Consider the following 10,961-nt stretch of genomic DNA (forward strand, 5'->3'; position numbering starts at 1 on the left):
CTGCCTGGTCCTGCTGCAGCTTAAAATCATTCAGGGTCTCATAAAGAAGGCGCCATGTTGGTAGAAGTGCTGCTGCGTCTTTATCCCCCTGCATAGCAGAGTCAACCAGTTTATCACCCACCTCCTTCCAGACAGTAACATTAAAAGAAGTTACGGTAGTTGCTTCACATCCCTGTTCTTCACTCCATAGGAGCATATTTCACAAGTCCGACTCTTCTAACTTAACTCCCCATTTTTGCAAGATCGTTTTCCACATAGAAACGATCGTTGTCTCCTCCTTACTTAAGGAAGTACCTATATTTCCCAGCAGCTCACCTCAGTCCAGGTGCTTTCTTCTGCGAGCAGCTCTGGAGACTCTCTCCCCCACCGGTCAGCTGGCAGCGTTGGAAATGCTTTTCCTTCACCGCTCAGCTTGCAGCTCTGGAGCCCCACTCCTCCACTGTTCAGCTGGCAGCTCTGGAGACTCTCACCCCCACCGGTCAGCCGGCAGCGTTGGAAACGTTCTTCCTTCGTCGCTCAGCTTGCAGCTCCGGAGCCCCACTCCTCCACGGCTCAGCTTCTCTGGGTACTCTTTATGGCTCTGCGGATCAGTTGTCCAAGTCCTCACAGGTCTCCGGTCCACCGTCTACGGTCCAAGTGCCGCGATCACGTCGAGGGTCGCCAGATGTCGTGGTCGGGCCAATCCACGACACGTAGAAGTTGTGGGCCAAAAGACCATCTTTATTGATTTTACAAGACTTTTTATACCCCTTCCCGAGCTGCACGTCCATGCACGATTGGTTTAGCTAAAGACCGACAGTTGATAATTGGACGACTCCTTCTCAGTTGTAACTTCGTAATTGGGTGATTCCACCTGCGGCCTGGCAGCTTCCTAATCTTGTTTACTCAGCTCTTCTTGGGGCCTTCCAGCTTCTCCAAGGATACACGGGCATCTATTCAAGGCCAATGTTTAAGTTCACACACTCTAACTCCTCGGACCAGCCGAGGTTTCCCACATGGCGTTTATTATGACTTGCCTAGACAACCTACAAGAGGCCTTAAATAAGCAGGCAGACAATATCGCCGCTAGAGAAGTTTTGCTTAAACAATTAGCCTTAGAGAATGCAAAAATGGACTTAGTGCACTGTTAATTGCATGATCACCTGTCACAAAGATTGTTTGTTTTACCGGAATCGACAGATGCCGACTTTACGAGAGCAATGCAAGTAATGGCTTGGATGCCCGTGCCTCCTGGCTTTATACCAAAGGGCACTAGAATTACTCAACTGATTTGTTTTCCAGCATTTGTACCCTGTGCAGTAAATCGCGTAAGGGGAGACGGAGGCTTTAGCTCGACTGACCAGTCCGTGATTCTATGGACGCAGAAACTACAAAAATCATGACCGACATTGACCTGCAAAGTACGGTACTCACAGAGCAATGAAGAATGATATTTTACTGGAATTGAAATACTTGTTACTCAATCAATGCAAGCCTTTTTAGATAATCATGTGCATATTTTAAGTGTTGTATGTGCCCGGTACCATGTGTAGTTTAAATATCCATAACATCGAAAAATTGTGGATCCAATAGTGAACAACTCAGGCTGTTATTATCAACTAGTCATAACCAACATTATATGGATGCATTGAGCTGGCTTTGAAATGAGTGATCGTGTGTGTGTGTTTGAAGCACTTCAAACATTTGTAAGACTTACAAATTGGTTTTGATTAATCTTAGAAATACATCTCTGTTACCTTTCAATCTCAAAAGTCCCTTAAGCTGGCAAACAGGTAGATTTACCTGGGACATTTGGAGTGAAAGTCTGCAGAGGGCAAACTTTTAAAATACCTAGCAAAACAAAGCAAAAAAAAGAGAGAGAGAGAAAAAAAAAATGGAGAAAGCCCAGCCTTGCGGCTGTGTGTGAGTGCCTCCCTTCCCCTTCCTTTCTCCCTGAATGTGAAGTTTTTTTCTTTTCAGCTTCTTTGCCGAAGTCCAGAGGAGTTAACCCTGTTATCTCTCTAGGGGAATGTCAGTTTGTGAGAACACACTGCATTCCAGTGTCCCTCATCAGATCAGCAGCTGCTGGGCCCTGGCACAGACAACACAACGATGAATGGGGTTTTAGACAGATACTAATGAAAGTATAGTTTTAAGGGCCTAAAAGGGAATATGCTAATAACAATACCCTCTGAGATTAAGAGATTGCAAAGGAATAGGAAGCCCAATTAGTAACTTTTTTACAGCATAGTACTAATAGGGGAATTATATGCAGTGCTAAAAGCCTTTGAACAGCATCATAGTCCCTTTAATTTAGTTACAGATTCACAATATGTAGCCCAAGTAGTGCAGTGTATAGAAAGAGGATGGTTAAAACAGGTAAACAATGAGTGCTTGTTTTTAATGTTAAAGCAGTTACGGTTTCAAGTTACAACTAGAAAAGCAGAATTTTACATGATGCACATTCAGAGCCACACATCACTTCCAGGATTTATAGTCGAAGGGAAGGGAACAGAATAGCAGACAGGCTGACAGCAGGGGCTGTCCAAGGCCCACTACTGAACATTGTTCAACAAGCGCTAATGTCACATAATTTTTATCACCAGTCTGCCAAGCCACTACATAGGCAACTTAAAATTTCATTAGAATTAGCCTAGAACATAATAAAGATGTGCCCAGATTGTCAACAAATGACACCATTATAGCCTAGAGGAGCCAACCCGAGGGGATTAAGGGCTTTACAAATTTGGCAGATATTACTCACGTACCCGAATTTGGAAGACTGAGATATGTACATGTTTCACAGAATCACAGAATCACAGAATAACCAGGTTGGAAGAGACCCACCGGATCATCGAGTCCAACCATTCCTATCAAAAACTAAACCATGCCCCTCAGCACCTCGTCCACCCGTGCCTTAAACACCTCCAGGGAAGGTGACTCAACCACCTCCCTGGGCAGCCTGTTCCAGTGCCCAATGACCCTTTCTGTAAAGAATTTTTTCCTAACGTCTAGCCTAAACCTCCCCTGGCGGAGCTTGAGGCCTTTCCCTCTTGTCCTGTCCCCTGTCACTTGGGAGAAGAGGCCAGCACCCTCCTCTCTACAACCTCCTTTCTGGTAGTTGTAGAGAGCAATGAGGTCACCCCTCAGCCTCCTCTTCTCCAGGCTAAACAACCCCAGCTCTCTCAGCCGCTCCTCATAAGGCCTGTTCTCCAGCCCCTTCACCAGCTTTGTTGCTCTTCTCTGGACTCGTTCCAGAGCCTCAACATCCTTCTTGTGGTGAGGGGCCCAGAAGTGAACACAGGATTTGAGCAGTGGTCTCACCAGTGCCGAGTACAGAGGGAGGATAACCTCCCTGGACCTGCTGGTCACGCCGTTTCTGATCCAAGCCAAGATGCCATTGGCCTTCTTGGCCACCTGGGCACACTGCTGGCTCATATTCAGTCGGTTGTCAACCAACACCCCCAGGTCCCTCTCCTCCAGGCAGCTTTCTAGACAGACTTCTCCTAGTCTGTAGCACTGCATAGGGTTGTTGTGTCCCAAGTGCAGGACCCGGCATTTGGCCTTGTTAAGCCTCATGCCATTGGACTCTGCCCAGCGGTCCAGCCTGTTCAGATCCCTTTGCAGAGCCTCCCTACCCTCCAGCAGATCAACTCTTCCACCCAGCTTAGTGTCGTCTGCAAACTTGCTCAGGGTGCACTCGATGCCTTCATCCAGGTCATTGATAAAGACATTGAACAGGGCTGGACCCAGCACTGAGCCCTGGGGGACATCACTTGTAACTGGCCTCCAGCTGGATTTCACACCATTTCCCACCACACTCTGGGACTGGCCATCCAACCAGTTTTCCACCCAGAAGAGCATTTGCCTGTCCAGGCCAGAGGCTGACAGTTTCCTAAGCAGAACGCTGTGAGAAACTGTGTCAAAGGCTTTAATGAAGTCCAAGAAGACTACATCCACAGCCTTTCCCTCGTCCAGCAGCCGAGTCACTTTGTCATAGAAGGTGATCAGGTTAGTCTGGCAAGACCTGCCTTTTGTGAACCCATGTTGACTGGGCCTGGTCACCCAGTTGTCCTGTGTGTGCTGTGAGATGGCACCTAAGATGACCTGCTCCATGACCTTCCCCAGCACTGAGGTCAGACTGACAGGCCTGCAGTTCCCTGGGTCCTCCCTGCGACCCTTCTTGTAGATGGGCACAACATCAGCCTCCAGTCCAGTGGAACTTCCCCAGTCTTCCAGGACCACTGGAAGATGATGGAAAGGGGTTTGGCCAGCACATCCGCCAGCTCCTTCAATACTCTCGGGTGGATCCCGTCCGGCCCCATAGACTTGTGGGTGTCTAGTCGGGCTAGCAAGGCTCTGACCACCTCCTCTTGGATCACGGGAGCCTCATTATGCTCCTCTAGCTCCTGGGTTTGTACACAGATGGAACGACCCTCCTTACAACTAAAGACTGAGGCAAAGAAGGCATTAAGTACCTCAGCCTTTTCCTCATCCCCTGTCACTGTTGTTCCTTCTGTGTCCAATAGGGACTGTATGGTCTCCCTAGTCCTCCTTTTATTATTTATATATTTGTAGAAAGATTTTTTGTTATCTTTCACAGACTTGGCCAATCCAATTTCTAGCTGAGCCTTAGCCCTTCTGATTTTTTCCCTACACAATCTCACTTCCCTCCTGTAGTCCACCCAAGAGGCCTGTCCCTTCTTCCAGAGCCCATAAACATTTCTCTTCTTCTTGATATCCCTCAAGATCTCTCTATTCAACCAAGCTGGCTTTCTCCCCTGCCGGCTTTTTTTCCGGAACATGGGGATGGCTTTCTCCTGAGCTGCTAGGACCACCCTTTTGAAGAGCTCCCAGACCTCCTGGGCTCCTTTGCCCTTGAGTACTGTCTCCCATGAGACTTTGCCAACCAGCCTTCTGAAGAGATCAAAGTCTGCCCTCTGGAAATTTAATGCTACCGTCTTGCTAACCACCCTCTTCACTTCACCTAGAACAGAAAACCTTATCATCTCATGGTCACTTTGTCCTAGGCGTCCACCTACCGCCACATCCCCTACAAGGCCTTCTCTGTTCACCAACAGCAGGTCCAGGAGGACACCTTCCCTTGTTGGTTCATTCACCAGCTGTGCAAGGAAGTTGTCTCCCACGCACTCCAGGAACCTCCTAGACTGCTTCCTTTCTGCTGTGTTGTACACCCAGCAGATATCAGGCAGATTGAAGTCTCTCACCAGAACGAGAGGCATTGATCTAGAGATTGACCGCAGCTGTTTATAGAAGAGCTCATCAGCTGCTTCTCCTTGGCTGGGTGGTCTGTAACAGACTCCCATCACAAAATCTACCTTCTGGTGGGCTCCTCTGATTTTGACCCACAGGCACTCAACCTCCTCATCACCACAATCCATCTCAATGGAGTCCAAGTCCTCCCTTACAAAGAGGGCTACGCCCGCCTCCTCTCCTACCCTTCCTGTCCCGCCTGAAAAGCTTATACCCCGCCATAGCTGTACTCCAGTTATATGAGTCGTCCCACCACGTTTCCGTGATGGCAACGACATCATAGGCCCCTTGCCCTACGACAGCTTCCAGCTCTTCCTTCTTATTTCCCATGCTGCGTGCATTGGTGTAAATGCACTTCAGCTGAGCTGCCGAGCCTTCAGCCCTCCTAGAGGGAACAGGGTTCATTCCCAACTGCCTGGTAACTGGAGTAGTTAACACCAGAGTGCCCGTATCTCCCTTAGCACCCCGAGGTGTGTTCTCCCCCACTTTCTGTGTGGTGAGGTACTGGTGGTCCTCACCCACGCACCCTCTCCCAATCACCAATTCCCCACATCCAGGCTCGTTCATGTCTAGCCTGGGCTCAACCCCCTCCCCCTTCACATCTAGTTTAAAGCTCGATTTATGAGCTTGGCTAGGTTTCTAGCAAGGGCTTTAGCCCCCCTAGGAGACCCATGTGTCCCGCCCTTAGCGAGAAAGCCTGGGGGTGCGTGAGCCCCCCCATGATCAAAAAAGCCAAAGCCCCTCTCCTCGCACCAGGCTCGGAGCCAGGTATTAATCGAATTCTTCATCCTGGCTTCCCGCTCCTCTCTATTTAGCATTGGGATGGAGCAGAATACTACTTGTGCCCCAGAGCCCTCCATCATTCTCCCAATGGTTTCGATTGACAATGGGCAACAGCATGTAGAGGGGAATCTTCAAAGGAAGTAGTGAAGCATTTTGTCAAGGCATTTGCAGCCTTGGAAATTCTCGCAAAGATAAAAACAGACAAGCGGCCAGGATATGTAAGTGATCAACTTAAGAAGTTTTTCAGACCTAGGGAATAACACGTCACAGGCATACCACATTCTCCACAAGGACAGGCGATAGTAGAGCGAGCCCATCAGACGCTGAAAAATATGTTGTTAAAACAAAAGAAGAATGAAGGGTGAAACAATGCAGAACAGATTAGGGAAAGCACTGTATGTATTGAATCACTTAAATATGCAAGAAAATTGGGGAATAGAACAATCACCTATAGTAAGGCATTTTTTGTCTTTACAAACAGAGGGTCAACAGCTCAACAAGGAAGGAGCAAAGGTATTATTAAAATCTTTGTAATCAGTCCGATGGGAAGGACCATAGCAGTTAATAACATGGGGTCGAGGCTATGCTTGTGTTTCCACAGGTCAAGGGCCCAAGTGGATGCCAGTGCGGTGTGTCCGTCCGTATTTAAGCAGAGATGGTAATTATGATGAAGATGACAGCTATACTAACATGGACAGCAATAATGCTGGGTCTGTATCGGCACTCATGGACGGGACAAGATGAACGCTGGTTGAAAAACTTGTTATAAGACTTTTTGGGTCGAAAAACTTGTTTGGTGGATAAGGATTGATGAGCTAGCTAAAGGCTTTAATCAAAATTGCTTTTCTTTGCGTTAGTATATTTCTGTGTATCTGTAGTAAGATACTTTTATGCCTAATCATGTGTCTATCATGTTGTCCGCGAAAGGTACAATGAGCAATTGATAGTTCTTCGAAGGCTGTGATGTTTGTAAACAAAGAAGCGGGAGATGCGGGCATAAAAGATTTCACCGTTGTGCGTATGCTGGGACAAGCGGCCGATGCCTTGGCATACCCATGATATTAGCAGCAAGTACAGAGCAAACGGATGGTGTTCTCATGCTTGCTAGCTTGTTGAGACCTTGGAATCTTTACTAAGACCCGTGAGTTAATAAGAAAAGAATGCATTAGATGGAAAACATGAAGATAAGGGGCACATCTGTGGTAAATAGTGGGTTGCGCTCTGTCACTGTAACTGCGGGATTCTCATAGGTGGGAATTCACTGGGGTAGCTGCTGCCTGGGTACAGAAACACTATAAGATTTTGTATCCACTCAATAAAGTGATCTCATTGTCACCTCATGGATGGGGTCCGTGCCTTAATCGCTACATCACTTGAGTTGGAATTTCCAATGGTCGGTAATCAAACATATATAAATCCAATAACGACTGAATTGGGAACTGAGAATGAGAGTTCATTCCAAGAGAATGAAAGAAATGCTAACTATGTAATAAACATGGGTCTTTAGACTTTACCAAAGGGGGAAACAAAAATAAAAATCTAAGATTAATTAATGTTATGTGGGAGGGAACATCTGCTCCTTTAAGGGTGAGGAAAACCAAACCTGTTCAGGCACAAGAACTGATGAGGGCATGTGAGAGTGTGAGAATGTTTATTACAGCAAAGTTATCTGATTAGGAACCTTCTCAGTTGGGAAACTAAAGGAAAAAGGGAGAACCAGAAACAAAGAATGAGGAGAGACAGAATGACAAGAAACAAAACACATTAGCCACGCTAATTGATGGCCTATCAGAAAACTACAGGCACCACTTCCAAAAAGATTAACCTTGACTTTGCAGCTGATAAGGCTGTAAATCAGGATGTTGCAAAGAGAGTGTACTGTTCTAAGCATCTTGATAAGCAATCAGTAGAACCCACTAACACTTGTTTATATTAAATAGCATAGTAGAACTTGTACTAAGTAAAAGATCAAAGCACTCATGATCTGATGTATGGAATGTCTTGGACTCCTGTTCGGAAGAAGGACTTATTAAATCAGGCCTTGTCATCAAGATTGCCAGTTTGACAGAGGAACATTAAAAAAAAAAAAACCTCCAGAAGTAGGCCCCTACTCTCTGAGCCTGCGTAGTAGAGAACTTGTGTGATGCAATCACCTGTAACTTTTGCAATAAATTGAGTGCGGAGGCTCCTGTCAGGTGTGCTTGATTTGTGGAAAATCCACTGAGCACCCAGACTTATGCAGCTCTGTAATAAAAATCAATGTCTTGACTTGGCGTGTGGGATTTGTGTGTTGGGTAATGAATCCGACTTTTCAAACAACAGTTTTCTGGCGACCTGGGTGGGACAGCTATAAGCCTTGCCTGGTTCGACTTGCTGACGACCAGCAAGGAGAACGATGCTTTGGATTCCAGCGCACCCCGATAACTTGGCGAATTCCTCAATTCATCTCCCCATCTGGGAGTGGTAAGCGACTCAAAGATGCAATGCTATTCTGAGACACTGAAATTGAAACTAAATTAATAATTAAGGTTACAAAGGGGGAAATTAAGGGTTTGACATTATGGCAATTATTGTGGTAATTGTGAGCTCACAGTGTATACGGTATTATTCTTGTGTATGCTTGTATGGTGGCAACCAGAGTGCATGAGAGCTTGGTTGAGAACATTCCTTTTGGGTAAAAATATGGGAACTGAGTCCTCATCTGACCACTTGGCTCCCTGCCGCCTTGTTCAGCATTGGGATGTATTCCTAAACACTGGAATAAGTTTGGAGGTGATCCGTTAACTAAATGGAAGCTAACTGCCTATTGTATGCAGTGGTGGCTAAAATATAAATTGGATGATGGAGAAAAATGGCCAGAAATGGGTAGTTTGAAATACAATACTGTCTTACGGTTGATGTTGGTCTGTAGAAGAAATTCCATATGTGGATTTGTTCTTTGCCTTAGGGAATAATCATGAAGTGTGAAAGAAATGTTGTTTAGTTATGAATGATTCTAATGTGATGATGATGATGAATGAGAAAAAGGAAACTCTTAGGTGTTGTTCTACATCCAGTATTGGAAAAAGATATATTAAGAGTACAGATGAGGAGGAGGATGTACAAATGTTGGTAGCAAGGGATGGTGAAGTTGAATCGAATTTGGGAACTATTGTTGAAACTGAAATGGGGTTTAGCCTGATAGCAGGCAAAACGAGAGCTCATCAGCACCCAGTAACACAGGCACCTTTAAGGGAGGTGATGCAAGAAGTAGTTACTATTGCAAAACTGGAATATTCTGGTTTGAGCTAAAGTAGAATCAGTTTTCTAACTTCATCTAAGTCTCATTTAAGTAGCTGTATCTTTGAAAGTTGCAGACAGTTTTTCAGACAACTTGTTTTCAAATAGTGTGGTTTTTTTCAGACACTATTTTCTTGAAAAATGATAACACCTTGTGTTAAGTATAATATGTGCTGAACCAGATGTGTCATCTGTAATTGTTTCTGTTTGTAGTCTCTATCTAAAGAATGTAAGGGCAGTCAGAACTGGTCCTGTCCCAATTGGTGGAGATTTGGCTGTTGTGAAGTTCATAACAACAGTAAAATTAGTCCTTGGAAGTCCCATAAATGTCACACTCGGTATTAAACTAAGAGATCATGATGGTCTCTCTCTCTTTTATGATGGCCGACGTCCAGTGAGGACCTTGTCTGTCTGGTTGTTCCTGATCCCAGATCTGTGTGTTCCTGAATCCAGTTCCTGAGCTCCCTCCTAGCTGTGGACCCTTTCCCTGGTGTCTGCTCTGCGACATTTGTGGTGACATACAGTCATTGAGGGGTGGGGGCACAATCTCATATATTTGTATATATTATATTACTTTCTAATTATTTTCATTATTATTACCATTCCATTAAATCTGCAGTTTTAGTTTCCAACCTGCACATCTTTTTCCTCTCATTTCCCTCTCCTCTTTTCCTGCGAGTGGGGGGAAGGGATCTGGGAGCTCAACTGCACAGTTTGAGCTGCTGAAATTTAGCCAGGTGGGTCTAAAACCCTGACAAAGTTTCAAGTTCAGGTGATGTAAATTAAATAAATAGAATAGTTCCATTTGGAAGGGACCTACAATGATCATTGAGCTTCTCATCCACCAGCACCCCCAAGTCCTTCTCTTCAGGGCTTCTCTCAATCCATTATCTGTCCGACCTGTATTTGTGCTCGGCATTGCCCTGACCCAGGTGCAGGACCTTGCACTTGGCCTTGATGAACTTCATGAGGTTCGCACAGACCCACCTCTCAAGCTTGTCCTGGTCCCTCTGGATGGCAGCCCTTCCCTCCAGCATGTCGAACATACCACACGGCTTGGGATCATTGGCAAACTTGCTGAGAGTGCCATCAATCCCACTGTGCATGTCTAGGACAATGATGTTAAACAAGACCAGCCCCAGTACTGACCCCTGATCACACCCCACTCATCACTGGACTCCATGTGGACGTTGAGCTATTGACCACAACTCTTCGAGTGCAACCATCCAGCCAATTCCTTATCCACCGAGTGGTCCATCCATCAAATCCACGTCTCTCCAATTTAGAGACAAGAATGGCGTGCAGGACCGTGTCAAATGCTTTGCACAAGTCCAGGTAGATGATGTCAGTTACTCTTTCCTTATCCAACAACGCTGTAGCCGCATTGTAGAAGGCCACCGAATTCATCAGGCATGATTTGCCCTTAGTGAAGCCACGTTGGCTGTCCCCAATCACCTCCTTATTTTCCATGTGCTTCAGCAGAGTTTCCAGGAGGATCTGCTCCATGATGTTACCAGGCACAGAGGTGAGACTGACTGGTCTGGAGTTCCCCCATCTTCTTTTTGCCTTTTTTTAAAATGAGGGTTATGTTTCCCCTTTTGCAGTCACCGGGGACTTCACTGGACTGCCACATCTTCTCAAATACG

Source organism: Phaenicophaeus curvirostris, chromosome W (assembly GCF_032191515.1).
Source record: "Phaenicophaeus curvirostris isolate KB17595 chromosome W, BPBGC_Pcur_1.0, whole genome shotgun sequence".
Classification (NCBI taxonomy): domain Eukaryota; kingdom Metazoa; phylum Chordata; class Aves; order Cuculiformes; family Cuculidae; genus Phaenicophaeus; species Phaenicophaeus curvirostris.